Source organism: Scyliorhinus torazame, chromosome 21, assembly GCF_047496885.1.
Source record: "Scyliorhinus torazame isolate Kashiwa2021f chromosome 21, sScyTor2.1, whole genome shotgun sequence".
Classification (NCBI taxonomy): domain Eukaryota; kingdom Metazoa; phylum Chordata; class Chondrichthyes; order Carcharhiniformes; family Scyliorhinidae; genus Scyliorhinus; species Scyliorhinus torazame.
The window spans coordinates 47,068,093-47,095,944 of NC_092727.1; the positions used below are offsets into that span (position 1 = coordinate 47,068,093).

At 49.6% G+C, this 27,852-nt stretch overlaps 1 long non-coding RNA gene across 2 annotated transcripts in view; it reads right to left on the bottom strand.

The window, feature by feature from the left end:
* Nucleotides 1-27,852, bottom strand: part of LOC140398278 (uncharacterized) — a 74,932-nt gene that overhangs the window by 25,226 nt on the left and 21,854 nt on the right. For both annotated transcript variants that reach the window (XR_011937450.1, XR_011937449.1), the window contains exon 2: nt 3,496-3,589. This is a non-coding gene — a long non-coding RNA (uncharacterized lncRNA). The remainder of the gene's footprint in view (nt 1-3,495; nt 3,590-27,852) is intronic.

The window sequence follows — 27,852 nt, forward strand, 5'->3', positions numbered from 1 at the left end:
GCTGGGCCATTGGGTTGGAACACATAGGACATACAGCGCAGAAGGAGGCCATTCGGCCCATCGAGCCTGCACCAACCCACTTAAGCCCTCACTTCCACCCTATCCCCGTAACCCAATAACCCCTCCTAACCTTTTTGGACATTAACGGCAATTTAGCATGGCCAATCCACCTTACCTGCACGTGTATATATATATAAAATATATATTTGCCTTCACATCTCGACCGTGTCACTATAGTTATTATGAATGAATAACTCTACCTGGGGATCCAAGGCACTCATGACTGGGCAGGGGTCCACAAATGGAACCTGACCAGCCTGACAGAGGAAGTCAAAAAGGACCTGCAGAGATGGAACACACTCCACTCTCCCTGGCGGGGAGAGTACAGATGATCAAAATGAACAGACTACCCAGATACCTCTTCCTACTAAGATCCATCCCGATCTATATCCCCAAAGCCTTTATTAACTCAGTAGACAAATTAATCATGGCGTTTTCATGAGGGGGAGGAGTGGGGGGGGGGGGGGGGGGGGGGGGGGGGGGGGGGGGTGGGGAAAGAATGCTAGGATCCCAAATAAGGTCCGACAGAAAACAAAATCCAGGGGAGGGCTAGCCCTCCCAAACCAACAATACTACCACTGGGCAGCGACAGCGGGAAGAGTGATGTGATGGATAAAGGAGCCAGAAGCTGAGTGGGTACATGTGGCATAATCCTCCTGCAGGGGGAACTCGCTTCGGGCCCTCGCCACAGTGGCAATCCCATCCCCACCCAGAAAACACTCCAGCAGCCCAGTGGTGGTAGCCGCCGTTCAGACTTGGAACCAACTATGGTAGCAATTCGGATTGACCTAAATGTCCGACAAAGCCCCCATCTGCAATAACCATAGGTTCACGCCAACACTCACTGATGCTACCTTCAAAAGGTGGAGACAGGACCGGGGGACACTAATGGTAAGGGACCTATATACTGATGAACTGATGGAGAGATTCCAGCTACCAAAGGGCAACAAACTCAGGTACCTGCAGCTGAAAACCTTCCGATGGAAGGAGACAAGGACATACCTGCAACCACCATGACAGACACTATTAGAAGAGCTACTGGATGCAGACATCCTAGGCAGAGGAAACTGTAGTGACATGTACGAACGATTGACAGAGAGGGCCGACACTGAACTGGACAAGGGAGAAATGGGAGGAAGACTTGGGGTTCAAAATAGGGTGGGGATTCTGGAGTGAAGCACTGCACAGGGTCAACTCCACCTCCAAGTGCGCAAGGCTCAATCTATCGCAACTAAAAGTGGTGCATAGAGTCCACTTAACATGAATTCAAATGAGTGGGTTCTTCCCGGAGGTGGAGGATAGTTGCGAATGGGGCCAAGAAGGCCTGGCCAACCATGCCCTCATGTTCTGGTCTTGCCCCAGACCTGCTGGGTACTGGACAGCCTTCTTCGAGGCAATGTCCAAACTGATGGGGATGAGGGTGGAGCCATGCTTGAAAGTGGCGGTCTTCGGGGTATCAGACCAGCCAGATCTCTTCATGGGGAGGAGGACGGACACCCTTGCCTTTGCCTTCCCGATCACCTGCCATAGAATCCTGCTCAGCCGACGGTCAGCAGCACCACCCAAAGCTGCAGACTGGCTGTCCGACCTGTCGGAATTTCTCCAAATGGAGAAATTCAAATTCGCCATCCGTGGGTCGAAAGATGGCTTCCTCAAAACATGGGAGCCGTTCACCGGACTGTTCCGGGACCTGTTTGTAGCCAGCACAAATAAATAAGTAGCCAAAAGCTAGGGACGAATAGCCAGGGCACGATAGAAGGAAGAAAAACGAGGGAGGACCCGGGGGGGGTGGGGGGGGGGGGGGGGGTGGGGAGCTCAGGTTAAACAACAGCTGAAACAACCAGAGCACCGTGGGAGAAAGTAATGACGAACGTGAAGGAGAAACGAACAATGGCCCAAACCGAAGCAACTGCACCGAAAAATGTAAATAGCATTAGTGCCCCCGCCACCCTAGATTGGTGTTTTGTAAAAAGAAAAGAAAATGTGGGGGGGGAAAAGACCCCCTTTCCTGTTACATGTTTCCTAGATCCTCTGTGTTTTGCTTTTCTATGTATACCTGTATTTATATCATGTACAAAACCCAATAAAAACAATTTTAAAAAATGAATGAATAACTCTGACAATTTTAGAAATGCGGGTCCCTTTAAGAGTAAATTAGGTCTTGCTTCACTGTGAATTGAGAACAGGGGATGTTCACTGAAGCTGGTCTTTAAGAGCTGGGCTTTTCAACAGTGCCTTCTGGACAGGGGGAGAATCTAGAAGGGAAAGCAAAACCAGTGTTTGTACTGAACTCTAGTCTCACAATAAAACAATGTGAATCACCAGAGCATCTTTTGCGGCCTAATTCAGTGAATGGATATTCACCTGTTTAATACTCAGAGCAGCGCTGTCAGCAATTCAGCCATGAGTTACAGTTAAACACAGGAGCAGATTATGTTAACGAGGATTACATTTACGAGCATTTATTATTTATCATTGAATATCATTTCTACAAATGCATGTATCTAATACCCAAATGTGCCTGGTAATATGCACAAATTGAGTATTAGATACTTAGGTTACAGTTTGTATCCCGGTCAGTCTTTACAGACATACGAACAAGGAGCAGGAGTAGGCCATTCAGCCCCTCCAATCTGCTCTGCCATTTAAGAAGAGCAGGCTGATCTGATAATAAACTCAAACATTCATCCCGATCCACCCCCAGATAACCTATCCCCCTTGCTTACCACAAATCTATCCACGTCTGCCTTAAAAATATTCAAAGACTCTACTTCACCAACTTTTCGGAGACAGTCCCAAAGACTCACCACCTTTTCGGAGACAGTCCCAAAGACTCATGACCTTCATGAGAGAAAAAAAAATTGCCTCGTCTCAGTTTTTTAAAATGGGTGTCACTTATTTTTAAACAGGGACCCCTGGTTCTAAGTTCACCCACAAGAGAATACATCCGCCCTGCCAATACCGCTCAAGATATTATATGTTTCAATCAAGTCACCTCTCACTCTTCTAAACTCCAGCAGATGCAAGTCTAGCCTGTCCAACCTCTCCTCATAAGACAGCCCACCCATTCCAGGTATTCATTTGGTAAAAGCTCTCTGAACTGCAACCAATGCATCTACATCCTTCCTTAAATAAGGAGGCCAATACTGCACACAGTACTCCAGATGTGGTCTCACCAGTACCCTCTTGTTATTTTGCTGACAGTAAATGAAACATGAAGGGCTGATTAAAGGGGAGGGGACTCAGTGGAGCTGAAAACCCAGACATTTGAGCAATTTGGAAAATACTGTCAGGACAGCAGGATGCTTGATGAAAAGCTATGACTTTCCCAGGACATCTGGTCACCTTAGTCTTCACCACCTCAAATGGTCACCCCATTCCTTGTGTTACATTTTTATAGAGTTACATTAACTCCTCCAAATCTGGAACACCTACCTCGCTGCCCACTCCGGGACAAAGTTCCAGTGCTCGAGATCTCAATATCCTGCAGCAAGATAGTGTGACATGATGCATTCTGGGTAATGTAGTGCTGCCATAGAAACAGAAAGAGGGAGCATTGAAAATTAGTCTTCTGTATACAGTATATGTACAGGGGGATAGTGGTGTAGTGGTAATGTCACCACATTAATAATCCATGTTGACACTCTCGGGACAGGGGCCCAAATCCCACCAGGACAATTTTAATTTGAAGCAGTAAATCTGAATATAAAGCTTGTCTCAGTAATGGTGACTATAAATCCATCATCGGTTGTTGTTAAAAACACATGTGGTTCACTAATGCTGTTTAAGGGAAGGAAACTGCCATCCTTACCTGGTCTGGCCTACATGTGACTCCAGTCCTTCAGTGATCTGGTTGACTCTTAGCTGCTCTTGAAATGGCCAAGCAAACCATAGAGTTCAAGGGGCAACCAAGGATGGGCAACAAATGCTGGCCTTGCCAGTGACGCCGACATCCCAGGGGGAAAAAAAAGTAAAAAAATTCTTGTTGCGGGAGAATTCATTCCAAACAAGGACAAACGTGTTCTTGGGAAAAAATATGGCAATGAATTGCTGGAATGAAATGAGGATGATGCGAAGTGAATGATTTGAGGAACGATTGTAAAAACAGTTTAGAAACACCAAATCCTTTTGAGATTAATGCATTGAAGTTTGCAAGGGTCGGTGCAATTTGGGATTCAGCAGGCTGCAATTCAGTTTCTATATTTGCTAAAAGCTGCTGAAGATTGGTGTACCCTATGTTGCTATTTAATGATGAAGAACTAATGATTAAGGCATACTTATCCAGTTACAATCAGCTGTTAACTGCTGCGGAGAGGGTTCAACAAAAGTAACTAGATATCGAAAAGCAAGCATTCACACTCATGCTTTTATATGTATTTGTACTCAGCATTAGTGTCAGAGTGTCAAGGTCTTCTCCACAGCAGTTTGCTACTACTGGCAATTTAAATTAATGTTACACTTTTGACTGTTTACTCTTTTATTTACTCCAATGGAAGCACCAGAGTAATTAATCTTGATAAAGAGATAAAGAATGCTTGTTTTTCTATTTTTGTTTCAATTGAGGATCTCCATTCTTTCTGTTACACAATTTGCTTTTAAAACAAACTAAATCAATAATTCAAAATATGGAATGAATTCCAAGATAATTCATAAAATCCATATTTTGTTACCAATTATTATTTCTGCCGTCAGAAAATATCTAGTTATCACTCTTGTCAAAATCTCGGAGGGTCAGGCAATGGACTGCAGCTGCTCAAGAAGGCAGCTCACCACCACCTTCTCGAAGGCAATTAGGGGTGGGTTATAAATGCTGGTCTAACCAGAGACGTCAACATCCCACAAGTGATTTTTAAAAACCAAAAATCCGTGGTGAAGACAAAGGTTGCCAAACTGTAATAAAAAACAAAGTGTTGGATAAACTCAGCAAGTCTGGCAGCATCTGTGGAGAGAGAAACAGTTAACGTTTCGAGTCCGTATGACTCTTCTCCGGAGAGAAACAGAGTTTTCTTTGACTTCTTCAGAACTCATGCCGAGTTTGAATGTTTCCTCAAAACCTCCGCATTCTGAGGAAGGGTCCAAACTTTAAAAGGTTGACATATTTCTGTACAGGTCCTGCCCGGCATGCTGACAGTGAGTTGATTTAACAATCTGAAGTATTGAGAGAAAGAATTGGTAGAAAATATAAATGTTGATATTGGTTCGTTTGTTGCCATGAAAGCTGGAAAGGCTGTTTTCCTTTAGAACCTTTTGATTCACTGCCAATTCAAACTTTAATTTTTCCCAGCGTCATTCCTTTATTCTCAAATATTGAAAGCTGAATTTTGCTTCAAATGAAAAATTTCCCAATTTCAATTTGTCTCTTTATATTCTTTGAAATTTCAGTCCAATTAGTTTCTTAGATACGTTTGTAAAAAAAAAAAAAAGATTCTTGCAGCACATTCACTTCCTGTCAGAACTAGGGGATGGCACGGTGATCAGCACTGCTGTCTCACAATGCCAGGGACCCACGTTCATTTCTGGCCTTGGGTGGTTGTGTGGAGTTTGCACATTCTTCCCATGGCTGCGTGGGTTTCCTCCGGGTTCTCCGGTTTGCTCCCACAGTCCAAAGATGTGCGGGTTAGGCGCCTTTTTGCCCATTTTTGTCCAAAGATTCGAGGTTAGCTGGGGTTACAGGGATAGGGCGGGGGAGTGGGTCTAGATAGGGTCTTTTAGAGGGTCCGTGCAAATCCAATGGGCCAAATAGCCTCCTTTTGCACTGTAGGGATTCAATGGTTCTATGGTATTACTGTTTATAAATAAGGGGTCACTCATTTAAGACAGAGATGAGGAGAAACGTTTTCTTGGAGGGCAATGAGTCTCTGGAACTGTCTTCTGAAAAGGTGGTAGAAGCCGAGTCTTTGAATATTTTTAAAGCAGAGGTGTAGATTCTTGACAAACAAGGGGATTAAAGATTATCGGGGGTGTGGAGTTGAGGTTACAATCAGGTCAGCCATAATCTTATTGAATGGCAGGGCAGGCTCACACATCCACTGTAGAATATACTTACCGTAGAGAGAGTGGGAATTTTACCAGACTGAATTCTGGGATGACGGAACTGTCCCAAAAGGAGAGACTGAGGAAACTGGGCTTCTATTGTCTAGAGTTTAGAAAAGTGAGAGGTGACCTCACTGAAGCATCCAAAATTCTTACAGGGCTCAACAAGGTAAATGCAGGAAGGATGTTTCCGCTGGCTGAGAGGGAGGGGTGGCGGTCGTGGTGATGGAATCTATAATCAGGGGGCACAGACTCAGAATATGAGTTAGGCCATTTGGGACTGAGAGGAAGATAAATGAATCTTTGGAATTATCTGCAGAGTTCAATAGATTTCTATATATTGAAGACATAAAGGGATATGGGGGTAGTGGGGGAAATAGCATTGGCGTAGATGGTCAGTCATGATCTAGTTGAATGGTAGTGCAGGCTGAAGGGGCTGAATGGCCTACTCCTGTTCCTATTTCCAATATCTATGTAGCTTGTCTGCAACAACTCTGTGCTGACCGTCATCCAACTGTGCTTAGGTCCACCTCTCTCCCTGCTGTCCTCCACTTTGTCCCTTTCTTTAACTCTCTAAGGATCTTTTAGAAGCAGCACTGAACCAAACTAGTCACAAACTCCGACATTCTCACAATCACCTTGTCCTCAGTTTGCCTTGCACCATCATGCTTGTCATTTTCTCCAATTAAGGGGCATTTTAGCGTGGCCAATCCACCTACCCTGCACATCTTTGGGTTGTGGGGGTGAGACCCACGGGAAGAATGTGCAAACCCGACTCGGACAGTGATCCGGGGCCGGGATTGAACCAGGTTCCCCGATGCCATGAAGCAGCAGTGCTAACCGCTGCGCCACCGTGCCGCCCTATCATGTTTGTCGTTTAATTACTCCCGTCCTCCTCTCTCTCTCTCTGTCTCTCACCCACCTCTCAATTTTGTTCTTTTCCTTTGCTATAAAGCTGTTCACCTCAAACATTTTCCAGTCTGCCGAAAGGTCATCGACTTGAACCATTCACGTTTTCTTTCTCCACAGATGCTGCCAGATCTGCTGAGTGTTTCCACCAGTTTGGATTTTTATTACCAATGCCGAATATTTGTTTTCTGAAATCAGCCAGTCTGGCATTTCAACTGAGCAAATCTTTTGTTGTATATCTCTCCAACCCTTTTACAAAACAATCTTTTCTTTATTCTGCTCATCCTTTGTCGGTATTCTGTGATGATGCTTGGGTGTTGAGTCACAAATGTCTTGGTGAAGTGATGTTTTCCACATGGGCATACACAGTGTTTTCAGGGGGACTGAACACTTGGGGGTTTCACGGGATGTCCTTTTCATTTTCGAAAAGGTTTTGTTGACGTTAGTGTGCAAAAATAAAGCACATGGACTTGGGGTGATACATTGGCATAGATTGAGAATTGGTTGGCAGACAAAAAACAGAGCAATAGGAATAAATGGGTCTTTTTTGAAGTGGCAGACAGTGACTAGTGGTGTCCCACAGGGATCAGTGCTTGCCGGGGCCCAGCTTTTCACAATATACATCAATGTGATCCAGAACACCCAACACATCATGATACCAGGTGTGGTTGAATACTAGCACTTCTAAGACCTGCCTGCAAGTGATCTGCCTTCCACCAGCATTCCGTCATCCTGCAACATGGACAACATCAGCCCGCTGCCGCCGCTCCGCATCGCCAGCAACCTTGGGCCAACTGGAAGATTTTCAAACAGCTCTTCCTCGAAGCCACGGACAGGGAGGGCGCCTTGGACACCAGAAAGATTGCTCTTCTCCTCTCCACGGCCGGGGACCATGCCATCCACATTTTCAACTCTCTCACCTTTGCAGATGACGAAGATAAGACAAAGTTCAAGACGGTTCTCCTCAAGTTTGACACTCACTGCAGCGTAGAGGTGAATGAAAGTTTTGAACGCTACGTGTTCCAGCAGCATTTGCAGGGTAAGGATGAACCTTTCCAATCCTTTCTAACGCATCTCTGCATCCTTGCACAATCTTGCAGCTCCGACTCCATGATACACGACCAGATCGTTTTTGGTGTTCAGTCGGACCCCCTACGTCAGCAGCTCCTCAAAGTAAAGCAACTCACCTTAGCGACCGCCATCGAGACCTGTGTCTTACATGAAAACGCCACGAGCCGGCATTCCCATATACAAGCGGCTGAAACGGCGCGGCAAGGTCCCCACGAGGCAGATCGGGTCCAAGTGATTGAGCACCTCCAGGGCCTCAGCCTGGATGAGGGCGGCCATTTCGCGGCCTCCCGCGCTTGTACGCACCAAACGAGGGGACGGCGACGTTGATGAACGTAATGCGCAGGCGCGCACCACGCATGACCGCACCGCGCATGCGCGGTGGCGCAGCGAACGTGCTGATGTCACGATGTGCGGCAACTGTGGCTCCGCCCATTTAAAGCGGCAATGCCCTGCAAAATCTCGACAATGCCTACGATGTGGAAGACTTGCCCACTATGCTGCCTGCTGTCGAGCAGCTCAGCCTGCCAACTCATATCGCTTCAGCCAGCCTCGCAGGAATGTTCTAGCAATTCAAACCATGGTCACCGAGTCCGATTCGGACCTCCCACACAGCAGTGACACCGAGGACCCGAAGGCGCCATTTCGAGTTGGTGTCGTAACGAAAAACAGGCTGTCCCCGAAGCAAAGGCACCAGCCGCTGTCGGTATACAGCATCGATCCAGACGATGAGTGGTGTGCCACCCTGACGGTCAACCGGTCCCAAATACGATTCCGCCTGGACATTGGTGCCTCCGCCAATCTCATGGCGTGGTCTGCTTTCCAAAGCCTTCAAGTCAAACCAGCCATCCTTCCATTGGCCTGCCAGCTATTGGACTACAATGGCAACATCATTCCTGCTACCGGCTCATGCCAACTCGAAGTGACGCACAAATCACAAAAAGCCATCCTTCCTTTCGAGATCGTGGGCTCCTCGAAAGCCTCCCTGCTTGGCGCACAGGCGTGCAAGCTGGTAAACCTCGTTCAAAGAGTTCACTCTCTCTCTCCTGATGACACGTCTGCATTCCAGGACGCTGACTTCAGGGCGCAACTCGACGCCATCATCGACCAGCACCACGACGTCTTCAAAGGCATGGGCACGCTCCCATATACTTACAAGATCCTACTCAAACAGAACGCCACGCCTGTGGTGCATGCACCTCGCAGAGTCCCAGCACGCCTCAAGGACCGCCTCAAGCAGCAGCTGCAGGACCTCCAAGACAAAGGAGTGATCTCCAGAGTTACGGAACCAACCGACTGGGTCAGTTCCATGGTGTGCGTAAAAAAGCCTTCCGGCAAGCTCAGAATCTGCATTGATCCCAAGGATCTGAATCGCAATATCATAAAGGAGCATTATCCAATCCCCAAGTGCGAAGAGATCACATGCGAGATGGCTCTCGCCAAGCTTTTCACCAAACTTGATGCCTCAAAAGGATTCTGGCAAATACAGCTCGACAAATCCAGCAGGAAACTGTGTACCTTTCACATCCCCTTTGGCACATATTGTTACAACAGGATGCCGTTTGGGATCATATCGGCTTCAGAAGTGTTCCACAGGATCATGGAACAAATGATGGAAGGCATTGAAGATGTTCGCGTCTATGTCGACGACATAATCATTTGGTCCACCACCCTGCAGGAGCATGTCAGTCGCCTCCAGCGCGTGTTCAAATGCATACGGGAGCAGGACCTACGCCTCAACAGAGCCAAATGCTCCTTCGGTCAGACGGAACTCAAGTTCCTCGGGGACCACATCTCCCAGTTGGGTGTGCGGCCGGATGCGGACAAGGCGGCTGCCAACACAGCCATGAAAACGCCAGAGGACAAGAAGGCGGTCCTCCGATTTCTGGGCATGGTCAACTTCCTAGGGAATTTCATCCCTAACCTTGCCTCGCATACCACGGCTCTCAGGAACCTGGTCAGGAAGACGACAGACTTCCAATGGCTTCCTGCCCACGAGCGGAATGGAGAGAACTGAAAACCAAACTCACCACGGCCCCGGTATTGGCCTTTTTTGATCCAGCGAAAGAGACAAAAATTTTGACCGATGCCAGCCAATCTGGCATTAGGGCAGTGCTCCGGCAACGCGATGAGGCCTCATCATGGGCCCCCGTTGCATATGCGTCACGCGCCATGACCCCCACGGAACAGCGCTATGCGCAGATAGAAAAGGAGTGCCTGGGCCTGTTGACCGGTGTCGTCAAGTTTCATTATTATGTGTACTGCCTTCCCCAATTCACCGTCGAGACCGGCCACCGCCCGCTGGTCAATATAATACAGAAAGACTTGAACGACATGATGCCTCGCCTCCAGCGCATTCTGCTCAAACTCGGGCAATACGACTTTCAGCTCGTATACACCCTGGGCAAAGACCTGATCATAGCCGACGCTCTGTCCAGGGCAGTCAACACTCCATGTGACTCAGCGGGATTCGTCTGCCAGGTTGACGCCCATGTGGCCTTCGTGGCCTCCAATCTACCTGCCACGGATCAACGCCTCGTCCAAATTTGACACGAGACTGCGGCTGACCCCCTGCTACAGCGTGTCATGCACCACCTAACAGACGGGTGGCTCAAGGGCCAATGCCTGCAGTTCTACAACATCAGAGATGATCTGGCGGTAGTCGATGGTGTTCTCCTGAAACTGGACCGCATTATCATCCCGCACAGCATGTACACGAGGGCCATCTTGGCGTGGAAAAGTGCCGCTGACGGGCCCGAGAGGCAGTGTACTGGCCCGGCATTAATGACGACATCGCCACACAGTGCTCAACTGCCCCACCCGTCAGCGTTTCCAGCCGGCCCAACCACGTGAGACCCTACAGCCCCATGAGTTGGTCACGTCCCTTTGGTCCAAGGTCGACATCAACCTGTTCCATGCACTGGGCAGGGACTATGTTCTGATTGTAGACTATTTTTCAAACAACCCGGAGGTGGTATGTTTACACGACATCACATCGTCTGCAGTCACCCGTGCCTGTAAGACACCTTTGCTCGACACGGCATCCCACTCACTGTGATGTCGGACAATGGCCCCTGCTTCGCAAGCCAGGAATGGTCCAACTTTGCCAGGAGGTACAACTTTATGCATGTGACATCCAGTCCCCTGCACCCCCAATCCAATGGGAAAGCGGAGAAGGGCATCCACATAGTCAAACGGCTCCTCTGCAAGGCTGCCGATGCTGGGTCCGATTTCTACCTCGCCCTGCTGGCCTATCGCTCGGCCCCATTGTCCAGTCGCCAGCCCAACTGCTCATGGGTCGCACCCCGAGGACGACGGTGCCGTCCATTCATGTCCCAGACCTCGACCACGTTCCAGTCCTTCAACGAATGCAACGGTCTCGTGCACAGCACAAGGCGGCTCATGACTCCCGTGCAGCTGATCTCCCTGCTCTGGCTCCAGATGACGACGTCCGCATCCATCTTCTGGATGGTGGCTGGTCTGCAACCGCTGTGGTTCTTCGGCAGGTGGCTCCCCGCTCGTTCCTGGTTCGTCTACCGGATGGCTCCATTTTGCGCCGTAATCGACGTGCCCTTCGTCTTGTTCAATGCTCGCTACGCGATCCTCCACCATTGCCACGCCCTCCTGTTTTCCCTGACCTGGACTATGCAGAGATTCCGGTCACTCTGCATCCTCCTCACTCTAACGCAGTCCAGCCCGTTCCTCAGCCGGTGGCCCCCGACCCACCCTTGAGGCGGTCAACCAGAATTCGCGCCTACCTCAGAGACTTAATTTGTGAACTTTATGGACTTATGGTCTTTCTGGTCTGTTCTGTTCTTCCGTTTAATCGTTCAAGTGGTTTGTATATAGTGTTCATCTCGTTATTCTTGTGACACACTATTTTTCTGCACCAGGCACCTTCCCATGTAAATAGCTTCGTTTTTATGTACATAGTCCTGTAAATATTTCGCACGCACGTAGTCAGGAACATTCACCATACACTATTTATTGTCACGCAGGTACATTTTTTTTATATAAAAGGGGGATGTCATAATATACACCAGTATATCATGGTGCAGACACACACTGATGGATACACAGTGGGACCAATCAACATACACAACACCGCAGCCAATCACCAGTGAGAGCACACGCACTATAGACAGGGGGCATCAGAGTTCCCGCTCATTCGAGTAGCAGCTAACTAGGAGGACAGAGCTCACAGCCTGCAACACAGACATTCACCATGGGCTGAGTGCATCGACTGGTTAGGACAAGGCAAAGGTCTTTAGTTGAAGCTAGTATCGTATTAACCCACAGTCTGAGTATGTTTAAATAGTTAATGATTCAATAAAATAGTGTTGCACTATTTCAAGTGTTGGTGACCTGTATGTGATCCAGAACACCCAACACATCAGGCCCCACCCCCCCTCGGTCACGGACAATGTGCGCAGCCAACCACCCCCCCCCCCCCAGACCACGTGTGGCCAGTTGGCGCCGCCATCTTCCCCTCCGCGCAACAGGTGTGTTTCATGGGCACCGCCATCTTGTTCCACCCCCGCAACGTGCGTTCCATGGGCGCCGCCCTTTTGTAACCCTCAAGATCTTCAGGCGCTGCCATCTTGTCTACCCCTCAGCACATGGGCATCATCAGCGTTCCAGGACCCGGGCTCACCAGCCGCCCCATTACCCGACGACCAACCAAGACTCGCCTCCAATGCAATCGACCAGTCTCGTCCGCATAACCTGACCAACGCATCCACCAGCGTGAAAGTCGACGGACATGTAACCTCCTGCCTGCTGGACTCCGGGAGCACCGAAAGCTTCATACACACTGATACGGTAACGAGCTGCTCCCTCACGATACACCCCGCCAACCAAAAAATCTCCCTGGCCTCCGGATCCCATTGCGTAGCGATCCGGGGGTACTGTACGGTCACGCTCATGGCCCAGGGTGTAGAATTCAGCGGCTTCCGCCTCTACGTCCTCCCTAACCTCTGTGCTGCACTAATCCTCGGCCTGGACTTCCAGTGTAACCTCCAGATTCTAACCCTGAAATTCGGCGGGCCCTTACCACCCCTTACTGTGTTGCAGCCTCGCGACCCTAAAGGTCGACCCACCTTCCCTCTTTGCCAATCTAACTCCAGATTGCAAACCCGTCGCCACCAGGAGCAGATGGTATAGCACCCAGGGCAAGAACTTCATCAGGTCCAAAGTCCAGCGGCTGCTTCAGGAAGGCATCATCGAGTCCAGCAACAGCCCCTGGAGAGCTGGTAGTAGTTAAAACTGGGGAGAAACACCGAATGGTCGCAGACTACAGCCAGACCATCAACCGGTATATGCAGCTCGACGCGTACCCCCTCCCACGCATATCTGATATGGTTAACTAGATTGCACAGCACCGGGTCTTCTCAACGGTGGACCTGAAATCCGCCTACCACCAGCTCATCATTCGTAAATCGGACCGTCCTTACACCGCCTTCGAGGCAGAAGGCCACCTATACCACTTCCTTAGGGTCCCCTTCGGCGTCACAAACAGGGTCTCGGTCTTCCAAAGGGAGATGGAGCGAGTGGTCGACCGGTACGGGTTGCGGGCCACCTTTCCGTACCTAGACAACGCCACCATCTGCGGCCATGATCAGCAGGACCACGATGCCAACCTTGCTACATTCCTCCACACCGTTACTCTCCTAAACCTCACGTATAACAAGGAGAAGTGTGTGTTCCGTACAAACCGCTTAGCCATCCTCGGCTATGTGGTCCAGAACGGAGTTCTGGGGCCCGATCCCGACCGCACGCGCCCCATCATGGACTCCCCCACCCCCACTGCCCCAAGGCCCTCAAACGCTGCCTGGGGTTCTTTTCGTACTACGCTCAGTGAGTCCCAAACTATGCGGACAAGGCCCGCCCACTCATACAGTCCACCGCGTTCCCCCTGACGGCCGAGGCCCAACAGGCCTTCGCCCGGATCAGAGCTGATATTGCCAAAGCCACAATGCACGCTGTAGATGAGACGCTGCCCTTCCAAGTAGAAAGCGACGCATCGGACGTCGCCCTTGCCGCCACCCTCAATCAGGCAGGCAGGCCCGTGGCATTATTCTCCTGCACCCTTCATGCCTCAGAAATTCGGCACTGATCCGTCGAAAAAGAGGCCCAGGCTATCGTTGAAGCTCTGCAGCATTGGAGGCATTACCTGGCCGGCAGCAGATTCACTCTCCTTACGGACCAACGGTCGGTGGCCTTCATGTTCAATAACACACAGCGGGGCAAGATCAAAAATGATAAAATCTTGCGGTGGAGAATCGAGCTCTCCACCTATAATTACGAGATTATGTATCGCCCCGGCAAACTCAACGAACCTCCAGGCGCCCTATCACGAGGTACATGTGCCAGCACACAGGTAGACCGACTCCGGGCCCTGCATGACAACCTATGTCACCCAGGAGTCACACGGTTGTACCACTTCATTAAGGCACAAAATCTGCCCTACTCCGTCGAGGAAGGAAGGACAATCACCAGGGACTGCCAGGTCTCTGCGGAGTGCAAACCGCACTTCTACCAGCCGGACCGCACGCTCCTGGTGAAGGCCTCCAGCCCCTTTGAACTCCCAGCGTGGACTTCAAATGCCCCCTCCCCTCCACCGACCGTCACACATATTTCCTCAGTGTGATCGACGAATACTCCAGGTTCCCCTTTGCCATCCCATGGCCCAATATGATGTCTGCCATCGTCAGTAAAGCCCTCAACACAATCTTCACTCTGTTCGGTTTCTGCGCCTACATCCACAGTGACAGGGGATCCTCATTCAGGAGTGATGAGCTACGTGAGTTCCTGCTCAGCAGGGGTATCGCCTCCAGCAGAATGACGAGCTACAACCGCCAGGGAAACGGACAGGTAGAAAGGGAGAATGGGAAGGTATGGAGGGCCGTCCAGCTGGCCCTACGGTCCAGAAACCTCCCAGCCTCCCACTGGCAGGAGGTTCGCCCTGTTGAACGCCACTCCTTTCGCTCATTACTCTGCACTGCCACTAACAATACACCCCATGAACGTCTTCTTGCCTTCCCCAGGAAGCCCACATCCGGGGCGTCGCTCCCAACTTGGCTCACAGCTCCGGGAACCGTGCTTCTCCATAAGCACGTCTGACTCAACAAGGCGGACCCGTTGGTGGCGAGGGTGCACTTGCTCCACGTAAACCCCCAGTACGCCTACGTGGCGTTCCCCAATGGCCGCCAGGATACTGTCTCCCTCAGGGACCTGGCACCAGCAGGTTCCACCCCCACACCGCCCCCTTCACCCCCGGTGCCACCCTCCCCTCCCCCGTCGCTCACAACAGCACCCCACCCCCTCCATCGCCCTTCCGCCCACGCCCGACGATGAAGAGGATTTCGGCATGCTCCCAGAGTCACCATCGACCAGATCAGCACCAACATCACCGACACCACTGCGTCGCTCCCAGAGGAACATCAAGGGCCCGGACTGGCTAAACCTCTGACCGGTCCACCGGACATCAAAGGACATTGGTTTGCTCAAATCTTGTAAATATTAATTCATTGTTGTATATAGTTATCTACCACCCCCGCCGGACTCCATCTTTAACAGGGGGTGAATGTGGTAAACCACTGTTGAACCTGTATTAGGTGTTGTACGGTAGGACCTGTACTACAGGTTCCCCGGTAGTCCCTGCCTGCTGGCTCCGCCCTGGAGGCTGGGTATAAATATGCGTGTGCTCCAGCTAGCAGCCATTTCGGCAGCTGCTGTGGGAGGCCACACATCTGATAGCAATAAAGCCTCAGTTTGATTCAACTATCATCTTTGTCCAATTGATCGTGCCTCAGGGAGAGAGCGAGTAGGTACAGGGAGAGAGTGTGTGGGTGCAGGGAGAAAGTGAGTGAGCGGAGGGAGAGAGGGTGGAGGATTAGAGGGATTCAATGGGGATAGTGATTATGGGGACTGTTGAAGGGAGTTTGGGGGAAGTATTTTATTTATTCACAGATCTACTAAATAATGCAATGCATTTATATAACACCCTTAATATAAGTAGGTCGCAGGGAGATTCACAGGGATGTTACCAGTTGTGGTGAATGTATTGCTGCTACAATTCACCACTGTATTGTATTGTATTATGTTGATGCCCTTGTGGGCTCCGCCTATGGCTCCGCCCCCTCGGGGGTGGTATATAGATCTGCAGCCTGCAGGCGGCACTCAGTACAGAGCAGTCGCAGGCAGGCATAGATCGAGCTTATTAAAACCACTGTTCACTTCTACTAATCATCTCGTGTGAATTGATGGTCGCATCAATATAATAAGCTAAGATATCGCAATGGAAGCCGCCCTCAAACCTGATCGACTGGAACTCGACCCACAGGCAGCTGAAGGCAAGGGAATTTTTTTCACTGGCTCCGCTGCTTTGAGGCCTACCTCGCCGCCTCCTCCTCGCCCGCCGTCACCGAGGCACAGAAGTTGAGTCGCCTCCACGCCCGGGTGAGCCACAGAATCTCTGTACTAATCGAAGACGCGACCACGCACGCAGACGCGGTCGCGATCCTGAAAAGATTATGTGAGGCCGGTGAACGAAGTGTTTGCGCGGCATCGCCTCACCACATGTCGTCAACGCCCCGGGGAATCGCTGGAGGAATATCTACGCGACCTGAGGGTACTCGCTCGAAACTGTAACTACAAGGACATCACGGCCTCGCAGCACATGGAACTCGCCATCCGGGACACCTATGTGGCTGGAGACAGGTCCAACTATATCAGACAGCACCTGCTCGAAAAGGGCGCCCTCGACCTAGAAGAGACGGTAAAACTATCCACCTCATTAGAGATAGCCTTCCAGAGCTTAAATGCCTTGCCCTCCGGCGTGGTCCACGTGATTTCCTCGTGGGCGCCGGAGGCACGACCATCATCCGACCCGAGGGTGTCCCAGGCCTGTGCCGCACAGCTGCCCGCCCAACCCGGGGGGCCGCCTTGCTATTTCTGCAGTCAGAACCAGCACCTCAGGCAGCGTTGCCCAGCTCGGAACGCGACCTGCAGCGACTGCGGCAAGAAAGGACATTTTGCCAAAGTCTGCTTGGCCCAACCCAAAGTTACAAAATCGCAGGCCTGACTCACAGACTCACAGGGCCGCAGACCCCGCAGTGTGGCTGCGTGCCTGCCGGTACCGCCCCCTTCTGACGCGTCATCCACCTCGTGCTATCCGTGGGGGCCGCAATCTTTAACCCTACCCGACACGTGTGACTCACGGGGGCCGCCATCTTCAACGCCGCCCGACACGTGCGACCGACGGAGGCCACCATCTTGGGACCACCCCGCTACCACTGACCACGCCGGCTACCCGTAGCTTGGCGCTGTCACTCTCGACCAGTCACGGCCCAAGGACCTCAAGAACTCCATGATGACTGTCCGGGTCAATGGGCACAAAATGCCCATTGTTTGACTCTGGGAGCATGGAGAGCTTCATCCATCCGGACATGGTAAGGCGCTGTTCCCTCCAGATTTCCCCCGCATCCCAAACAATCTCCCTTGCTTCCGGATCACATTCAGTGCAGATCCTGGGGTACTGTGTCGCGAAGCTCGCGATACTGGGCGCCGAGTACGCCAATTTTAAACTCTATGTCTTCCCTCATCTCTGCGCTCCTCTCTTATTAGGACTGGATTTCCAGTGCAACCTCAGAAGCCTGACCCTGAAGTTCGGCGGACCCCTACCCCCTCTCACCGTATGTAGCCTCGCGACCCTTAAGGTTGTCCCTCCCTCGCTCTTCGCGAATCTCACCTCCGACTGTAAACCCGTCGCCACCAGGAGCAGGCGGTACAGTGCCCAGGACAGGACTTTTATCAAGTCAGAGGTCCAGCGGCTCTTGAGGGAGGGGATCAGCGAGGCCAGTAATAGCCCCTGGAGAGCCCAAGTGGTGGTCGTCAGGACTGGGGAAAAGAACCGGATGGTTGTAGACTACAGCCGGACCATAAATCATTACACGCAACTCGATGCGTACCCCCTACCCCGCATAGCAGACATGGTTAATCAGATTGCACACTACCGGGTTTTCTCCACGGTAGATCTGAAGTCCGCATACCACAAGCTTCCGATCCGCCCGGAAGACCGCGACTACACTGCCTTTGAGGTAGACGGCTGCCTCTTCCACTTCCTCAGGTTCCCCTTCGGCGTCACCAATGGGGTCTCGGTATTCCAAAGAACGATGGACCGAATGGTTGACCAGTACGGGCTGCGGGCCACGTTCCCGTATTTGGATAACGTCACCATCTGCGGCCATGATCAGCAGGACCACGACGCTAACCTTCAGAAGTCCCTCCAAACTGCCCAAGCCCTCAATCTCACCTCCAACAAGGAGAAATGCGTTTGCCGCACAACTCGACTAGCCATCCTCGGCTATATCGTGCAAAACGGAGTCCTAGGGCCCGACCCCGACCGCATGTGCCCCCTCCTGGAACTCCCCCTTCCCCACTGCACCAAGGCCCTGAAAGGATGCCTGGGGTTCTTTTCATATTATGCCCAGTGGGTTCCCAACTATGTGGACAAAACCCGCCCACTTATCAAAGCCACCATCTTTCCCCTGACGATTGAGGCCCGCCTGGCCTTCAGCCGCATCAAGGCAGACATTACCAAGGCTGCAATGCACCCGGTGGACGAGTCCATCCCCTTCCAGGTGGATAATGACGCGTCGGATGTCGCCCTGGCCGCTACCCTTAACCAGGCAGGCAGGCCCGTGGTCTTCTTTTCCCGTACCCTCAACGCCTCCGAGATTCGACACTCCTCTGTCGAAAAGGAAGCTCAAGTCATTGTGGAAGTTGTGCAGCATTGGAGGCACTACCTGGCCGGTAGGAGGGTTCACGCTCGTCACCGACCAACGGTCTGTAGCCTTTCTGTACAACACACAGCGGGGCAAGATCAAGAATGATAAAATCTTGAGGTGGAGAATCAAACTCTCCACCTATAATTACGATATTGTGTATCGTCCTGGGAAGCTCAATGAGCCCCCAGATGCCCTGTCCCGCGGCACAAGAGCCAGCGCGCAAGATGACCGACTTCGGCCCATCCACAATGACCTCTGTCACCCGGGGGTCACCCGGCTTCTCCACTTCATCAAGGCCCGCAACCTGCCCTACTTCACCGAGGAGGTCAGGGCCATGACCAGGGACAGCCAAGTCTGTGCGGAGTCCAAGCCGCTCTTCAATCGGCCAGACAAGGCCCACCTGGTGAAGGCATCCCGCCCCTTTGAGCGCCTCAGCATCGATTTCAAAGGGCCCCTCCCTTCCACTGACCGCAACGTGTATTTCCTCAACGTCGTTGACGAGTACTCCCATTTCCCCTTTGCCATCCCATGCCCCGACATGACTGAGGCCATTGTCAGTAACGCCCTGTTCAGTTTCCCCACTTACATCCACAGAGACCAGGGCTCCTCGTTTATGAGTGGTGAGCTGCATCAGTACCTGCTCGGTAAGGGCATTGCCTCAAGCAGGACTACCAGCTACAACCCCCGGGGAAACGGACAGGTGGAGAGGGAGAACGCGACCATATGGAAGGCCGTCCTTCTGGCCCTATGGTCTAGAAGTTTCCCAGTTTCCCGCTGGCAGGAGGTCCTCCCCGACACGCTCCACTCCATTTGGTCACTCTTCTGCACAGCCACGAACGAGACTCCTCACGACCGTCTATTTGTCTTCCCCAGAAAATCCACCTCCGAGGTCTCGCTTCCGTCCTGGCTGACAACACCGGGGCCTGTCCTCCTCCGGAAGCACGTGAGGAGCCATAAGTCCGACACCTTGGTCGAGAGGGTCCAACTCCTACATGCCAACCCTCAATATGCCTACGTGGCGCACCACGATGGCCGACAAGATACAGTCTCCCTCCGGGATCTGGCACCCGCCAGTTCCCCAGCTACAATTCACCACTGTATTGTATTGTATTATGTTGATGCCCTTGTGGGCTCCGCCTACGGTTCCGTCCCCTCGGGGGTGGTATAAAGATCTGCAGCTTGTAGGTGGCACTCAGTACAGAGCAGTCACAGGCAGGCACAGATCTAGCTTATTAAAACCACTGTTCACTTCTACTAATCGTCTCATGTGAATTGATGGTCGCATCACCAGTCAAAACATGACATTGAGTTTCATAAGGAAATGAAGTTTCATAAGGAAATGTGGAGTTTAGTGCCACACAATTCCTAATGAGGATGTCAAATGAACATTTATCAGTGAACAGGAGGCCTCTTTTTAAACTTTGCCTAGCAGGTACCTGCTGTTCATCAGGCTAACCTCACCTCAGGGCGACTGCGGGGTTCGTTCCTATCCTCTCACTTAATCTATAGGGTCAGCCTCGCGCATGGTTTCTCTCCATTGCAGCTATTGGCGTGGTCAACACAGCCATGTAATTCCCCACAAACCCGTTTAGGCCATGTTTACATGTTTGACATCCCCCCCCATCCTCCGCCCCATCTGCCTAACAATCAATACCAAAAATCCCAATGCATCGGTTCACAACAGTTTTGTCGCAGGTCATGCTCATCCCAGGTATCCGACGGATCTCGTTCCTGCTGCGGCTGGTTCGTCAGGATACGAGCTCTTAATCTTCCACCTTAATACTTTTAGGATACGGACCTGGCAGCACGTTCTTCTTAAAAATACTAGAGGGAGCTCTGACACAGGCCCAAATGCCCTCCGGCTGCATACAGACTCTTCCTTCAGTCCCTGCTCAAGGAACAAAGCCAACAGCCCTCAGCCTCATATCATTTTTTAATGACTTGGAATGTGACTTTCTTGTCGGCGGGGCTGCAGGTCGGTGGGGGGGGTGGGGGGAGGGGGAGGATCAATGGAGGAAGTTGGATTAAATTTGTGGATTATATTTTGGTCTCCAGGTCTGCCATATTCTCGCCACCTCCTCTCTCACCCCGCTCTCCTCAGCGCCACACTCCTGGGTCCCAGTCCCTGGTTTTGTTCTTTCTCGGGCTCCTGTAGCGGGCTGTTTAAAACACTTGAAAGATTTGTGTCACGGCACAGCATTGGGGAACCTCTGATCTAGAACAAGGGATCACAATCTCAGGATATGGGGTAAGCCATTCAGGACTGAAATGCGAAGAAATTCCTTCACCCAGATGGTGGTGAAGCTGTGGAATTCTCTATCACAGAAGACTGTGGAGGACAAGTCACTGAATGTATTTAAGAAATAAACAAATAGATTTCTAGACACTAAAAGTGTCAAAGGCTATGGGGGAGGAGAGCGGGAATGTGGCAATGAGATAGTGGATCAGCCGTGATCACATTGAATGGTGGAGCATGCTTGATGGGCTGAATGGCATACTCCTGCTCATATGTTTCAATGTTTCTATGTCCTGTCAAGTCTTCACCTGATATTGCCATTTCTGCAGAGGTCAGTAGGAATCAATAAGGAATGGTCACTCCGGTTTATTCTAGCCTCGGAACTCTGCAAGAAGCCAATTATGTCACAACTATCACTCCACTGGTTCGATCAGGAATATCAGACAGGTATTGGCAATCAAACTCCATCACCTTCCTGCTCTCTACAGCTCTGACGTTTTCTGAAAGAAACACAATGGTGGGACTTTCATATTTGTGTAGTCCCTTTCATGACATTAAAAAGCATGACGGATGTTGAGGCTACGGATGGATGTTTAAATACTCTCGGTCAAGTCGGCATAAGGAAGGGGGAAGTTTTGGGTATTCTAAAAGGCATTAAGGTGGACAAGTCCCCAGGTCCGTATGGGATCTATCCCAGGTTACTGAGGGAAGCGAGGGAAGAAATAGCTGGGGCCTTAACAGATATCTTTACAGCATCCTTGAGCACGGGTGAGGTCCCAGAGGCCTGGAGAATTGCTAATGTTGTCTAAGAAGGGTAGCAGGAATAATCCAGGGAATTATAGACCTGTGAGCTTGACGTCAGTGGTAGGCAAACTGCTGGAGAAGATACTGAGGGATACGATCTATTCACATTTGGAAGAAAATAGACTTATCAGTGATAGGCAGCATGGTTTTGTGCAGGGAAGGTCATGTCTTATAAACTTAATAGAATTCTTTAAGGAAGTGACAATGTTAATTGATGATGGAAGGGCTATAGATGTCATACACATGGACTTCAGTAAGGCGTTTTATCAAGTTTCCCATGGCAGGTTGATGGAAAAAGTGAAGTCGTATGGGGTTCAGGGTGTACTAGCTAGATGGATAAAGAACTGGCTGGGCAACAGGAGACAGAGAGTAGTGGTGGCAGGGAGTGTCTCAAAATGGAGAAAGGTGACTAGTGGTGTTCCACAGGGATCCGTGCTCGGACCATTGTTGTTTGTGATATACATAAATGATCTGGACGAAGGTATAGGTGGTCTGATTAGCAAGTTTGCAGGTGATACTAAGATTGGTGGAGTTGCAGATAGCGAGGAGGACTGTCAGAGAATACAGCAAAATATAGATAGATTGGAGAGTTGGGCAGAGAAATGGCAGATGGAGTTCAATCCAGGCAAATGCGAGTGATGCATTTTGGAAGATCTAATTCAAGAGCTGACTATACGGTCAATGGAAGAGTCCTGGGGAAAATTGATGTACAGAAAGATCTGGGAGTTCAGGTTCATTGTACCCTGAAGGTGGCAACGCAGGTCGATAGAGTGGTCAAGAAGGCATACAGCATGCTTGCCTTCATCGGCCGGGGTATTGAGTACAAGAGTCGGCAGGTCATGTTACAGTTGTATAGGACTTTGGTTAGGCCACATTTGGAATCCTGCGTGCAGTTCTGGTCGCCACATTACCAGAAGGATGTGGATGCTTTAGAGAGGGTGCAGAGGAGGTTCACCAGGATGTTGCCTGGTCTGGAGGGTGCTAGCTATGAAGAAAGGTTGAGTAGATTAGGATTGTTTTCGTTGGAAAGACGGAGGTTGAGGGGGGACCTGATTGAGGTCTACAAAACTATGAGAGGTATGGACCGGGTGGATAGCAGCAAGCTTTTTTCAAGAGTGGGGGTGTCAATTACAAGGGGTCACGATTTCAAGGTGAGAGGGGGAAAGTTTAATGGTGATGTGCGTGAAAAGTTTTTTACGCTGAGGGTGGTGGATGCCTGGAACGCTTTGCCAGCGGGGGTGGTAGAGGTGGGCACAATAGCATCATTTAAGATGCATCTAGACAGATATATGAACGGGCGGGGAACAGAGGGAAGTAGATCCTTGGAAAATAGGTGACAGGTTTAGATAAAGGATCTGGACCGGCGCAGGCTGGGAGGGCTGAAGGGCCTATTCCTGTGCTGTAATTTTCTTTGTTCAGAGAGGGCGAGATCTAAATCGCGACGCCTCGCAAAATTTCATTGATGCCTCTGGTGAGATTCAATGGCTTCACTGCATCACCAGGTCGTGCGCAATGAGACCATTAAATTGCGCCCTTTGTCTTTAATGAAAACCTGGTGGTTTGCTATGATATATAGGATCAAAAGAACATTCAGGCGATGGATACAGGCAGGAACAAAAGGAAGACATCTGTATCCATGGATTAAGCTTTCATTCCTCACATAAAGGTTTTTATTTGCAAGCAATTTAGTGATATTCCGAGAAAGTGAATGGTTGGACTCTTAACAACTATTCGAAATATGCTTGAGGAACAGTGCATCCTAGAAACTAAAATATATCAACGAAGAGTTCAGTGATGTTCATCAAATAATTAAAGTGAAGCATTCAGGAAACAATGAGTTGTTGGCGCAGAGATAATGGATCCTGTTTGTCTCAGAGTGTCGGACAAACAAGTACAGCCTTCAAAGTTTAGCGGAATCACTGGGGAATTATTTTAATAAACTGAATGTGGACTGTTAGATGGATAGATACAATAAAAGATTTGCGACTCGGGCATTATTCCAGTTGCGTCTCACAATGGGAGGCCCAAAGATTATTCCCAACTCAATAAGATACACTTAAATTAGGCAAAATATTTAACAAAGGGCTCATGAAATAAGGAGAGCTCCTTGAAGAAATGCAATTTTGCATTTATATAGCAACTTTCACATCTGTCAGGATATCCCAACATGTTTTACAGCAAATTAATTATTTGGAGTGTGGACTCTTTTGATTACAAGGATCTGTTTCTAAAGAAAGGGTTATCAACAGAAGGTTAACTTCACTAATGTTCACATTCTTTTTAAATTTTATAACAAATGGATTTTAATAGCTAACAGAGGAAAATCAAGGTGACAATATTTGAACCATAGATTTACAACATTTGAACCGTAGCATTTCTACCAGTAATGCCTGACTATACTGTAATCAACCCCGATCCACCATTCTGTTCACAGAGACAACACCCCCAGCTTTCCCCAACCATTTTATAAAATCTTTAAAACCTCGAAGGCCATATGAAATCTCCCTTCATCTTTCCCCTTTAATTTAACCTAACAATTCCTCAATATAAACTGGAAATATCTTCCCACCTGACTCAGTTTATGCAAAGACTCTTCCCTCAGTACCCCACCCCCCCCAATTCAAATTGATACTTTTTTCTCAACCTATCCATAATTTTTCTCACCCAAAGTGTTCACTTCTAGCTCTCCCTTCAAATTACCGCTCCCACCATCTGATCCCTTTGTTAGCCCTCCTCGTTAATCCCCCAACGTTAATCCCCCATCGTTAGGCCCCTTCATTAGCCTGCCATGGCACCCAATTATCCTCTTCCTTCCATTGACATCCAGCCCCTTCTTTCCTTCTCCCTCAGTCTCACTCCTCTGTCACTAATGGGTACCTCACCTTCTCACTCCAGATCGCAGCATTATTGAGAACAGCGCAATCAGTCTTCCTCACCTTGTCTTTGGATAATGCACAACTGCACCCTTCTCCAATCACTCCTGCTCAAGAATTGATATTTGGGATCAGTTCAGGTGTTCATCCTCTAGATGGCACACTCATTGGAGGCTGAAACCACCACAATGCCAAAGAAGCAAAAGATGTTAGTTTCCATGGTTATGCAACACCACCCTCTAGAGCTCCGATTCAAACAGTGGAGAGTTTTCGATACCTAAATGATACACCTGCATTGACCTCATTGACTGTTCAAACCTTGCAGCCCACAGAAGAAAAAAAATCACTATGGCCCAATTAACCTGCAATTTACCAGATATATTGATTTCAGTTATCACAATGTGCCGGATTGGGATTTGAATTCACAACCTCTCGGTTGTCCAGTCCAGGACCATGACCACTACTCTGTTTGACGACATGTATCTCTTTCCTATCTCTCAACGAGGAAACATCCTCAAACAACATTCACTCTCACAGACTGAACCCATCACAATATATTTGTGAGGCTCCAAGAGGCTGGAACATGTAGGCCTATTACTTAAATCGCAGTACACAAACCCAGAGGGCCACAGGACAGCTGGAAATACATATCCTAGGATTTCTTTGGTACATCTTTGGTGAGTTTACAAACAAAATTATTCTGAAATACTTCCGCTAAGAAAATGCAAAAGGGAAGAGGTAACCAACTCCAGTGCCTTTTGCCAGCTGTCTTTTTGGATGTGGATCACATCAGTAGAAAGAGATGTTATCTGAAGGACTTTAGAGAGATGCACTGTTGAGGCACGATCAATTTGACTAGAGACAAAGTTGAATCCAAACTGAGGCTTTATTAGCATCAGATGTGTGGCCTCCCACAGCAGCTGGTGAAATGGCAGCGAGCTGGAGGACACGCATAGAACATAGAACAATACAGCGCAGTACAGGCCCTTCGGCCCACGATGTTGCACCGAAACAAAAGCCATCTAACCTACACTATGCCATTATCATCCATATGTTTATCCAATAAACTTTTAAATGCCCTCAATGTTGGCGAGTTCGCTACTGTAGCAGGTAGGGCATTCCACGGCCTCACTACTCTTTGCGTAAAGAACCTACCTCTGACCTCTGTCCTATATCTATTACCCCTCAGTTTAAAGTTACGTCCCCTCGTGCCAGCCATTTCCATCCGCGGGAGAAGGCTCTCACTGTCCACCCTATCTAACCCCCTGATCATTTTGTATGCCTCTATTAAGTCTCCTCTTAACCTTCTTCTCTCCAACGAAAACAACCTCAAGTCCATCAGCCTTTCCTCATAAGATTTTCCCTCCATACCAGGCAACATCCTGGTAAATCTCCTCTGCACCCGCTCCAAAGCCTCCACGTCCTTCCTATAATGCGGTGACCAGAACTGTACGCAATACTCCAAATGCGGCCGAACCAGAGTTCTGTACAGCTGCAACATGACCTCCTGACTCCGGAACTCAATCCCTCTACCAATAAAGGCCAACACTCCATAGGCCTTCTTCACAACCCTATCAATCTGGGTGGCAACTTTCAGGGATCTATGTACATGGACACCTAGATCCCTCTGCTCATCCACACTTTCAAGAACTTTACCATTAGCCAAATATTCCTCATTCCTGGTATTCCTTCCAAACTGAATCACCTCACACATCTCTACATTAAACTCCATTTGCCACCTCTCAGCCCAGCTCTGCAGCTTATCTATATCCCTCTGTAACCTGCTACATCCTTCCACACTATCGACAACACCACCGACTTTAGTATCGTCTGCAAATTTACTCACCCACCCTTCTGCGCCTTCCTCTAGGTCATTGATAAAAATGACAAACAGCAACGGCCCCAGAACAGATCCTTGTGGTACTCCACTTGTGACTGTACTCCATTCTGAACATTTCCCATCAACCACCACCCTCTGTCTTCTTTCAGCTAGCTAATTTCTGATCCACATCTCTAAATCACCCTCAATCCCCAGCCTCCGTATTTTCTGCAATAGCCTACCGTGGGGAACCTTATCAAACGCTTTGCTGAAATCCATATACACCACATCAACTGCTCTACCCTCATCTACCTGTTCAGTCACCTTCTCAAAGAACTCAATAAGGTTTGTGAGGCATGACCTACCCTTCACAAAGCCATGCTGACTATCCCTGATCATATTATTCCTATCTAGATGATTATAAATCTTGTCTCTTATAATCCCCTCCAAGACTTTACCCACTACAGACGTGAGGCTCACCGGTCTATAGTTGCCGGGGTTGTCTCTGCTCCCCTTTTTGAACAAAGGGACCACATTTGCTGTCCTCCAGTCCTCTGGCACTATTCCTGTAGCCAATGATGACATAAAAATCAAAGCCAAAGGTCCAGCAATCTCTTCCCTGGCCTCCCAGAGAATCCTAGGATAAATCCCATCAGGTCCCGGGGACTTATCTATTTTCAGCCTGTCCAGAATTGCCAACACCTCTTCCCTACGTACCTCAATGCCATCTATTCTATTAGCCTGCGGCTCAGCATTCTCCTCCACAACATTATCTTTTTCCTGAGTGAATACTGACGAAAAATATTCATTTAATATCTCGCCTATCTCTTCAGACTCCACACACAATTTCCCATCCCTGTCCTTGACTGGTCCTACTCTTTCCCTAGTCATTCGCTTATTCCTGACATACCTATAGAAAGCTTTTGGGTTTTCCTTGATCCTTCCTGCCAAATACTTCTCATGTCCCCTCCTTGCTCGTCTTAGCTCTCTCTTTAGATCCTTCCTCGCTACCTTGTAACTATCCATCGCCCCAACTGAAACGTCACACCTCATCTTCACATAGGCCTCCTTCTTCCTCTTAACAAGAGATTCCACTTCCTTGGTAAACCACGGTTCCCTCGCTCGACGCCTTCCTCCCTGCCTGACCGGTACATACTTATCAGGAACACGCAGTAGCTGATCCTTGAACAAGCCCCACTTATCCAGTGTGCCCAACACTTGCAGCCTACTTCTCCACCTTATCCCCCCCAAGTCACATCT